Raw genomic sequence first — 606 nt, 5'->3', positions numbered from 1 at the left:
GTTTCACGCATATAACCTATTCGGGTTGTATGATTTGTTATGTGTGGGATTTGTGATGCTTTCGCACATGGCTCAAGTATGAGTCATGGGACATGCGCCTGACGAGTATGCCTTACGAGTATGCCTTACGGGCAAGCCTTGCGCATATGATTTATGTTTCGCACATGACCTCATTATGATGTCATGGGTTTCGTGCATATGACTCAGTCGAGTCATATGATTTGTTTATTGCGTTATGATTGGTTTATGAGTTTTGCACATGACCTCGCTATAAGGTCATGGGTTTTGAGCATGTGATCACTTTGGTCACATGACTAGTTTGTTTTGATTTGGTTTTGCACATGTGACCACTTTAGGTCACATGATTAAAGGCGGGAAGAACACTATATAAGGAGGCCGATGTGGCCGAGGAAGATAGGTTCTTCACGCTTTGTTCTAAGTACTTTTCCTACTTATTACTTTAATGAATATAAAACACCTTTACAATCTTTATCCTTATTGCAACATTATCATTACACTAAGAAGCACTCATTACGAAGACGAGTTAGAGAAAGCTTACGATAGGTGTTTCCGATAGAAGAACAAAGGTCTTGTACTATCGGTAAC

Source organism: Tuber melanosporum (genome assembly GCF_000151645.1).
Source record: "Tuber melanosporum whole genome shotgun sequence assembly, scaffold_88, strain Mel28".
Classification (NCBI taxonomy): Eukaryota; Fungi; Ascomycota; class Pezizomycetes; order Pezizales; family Tuberaceae; genus Tuber; species Tuber melanosporum.
Note: the sequence above shows the minus strand (reverse complement) of the source record.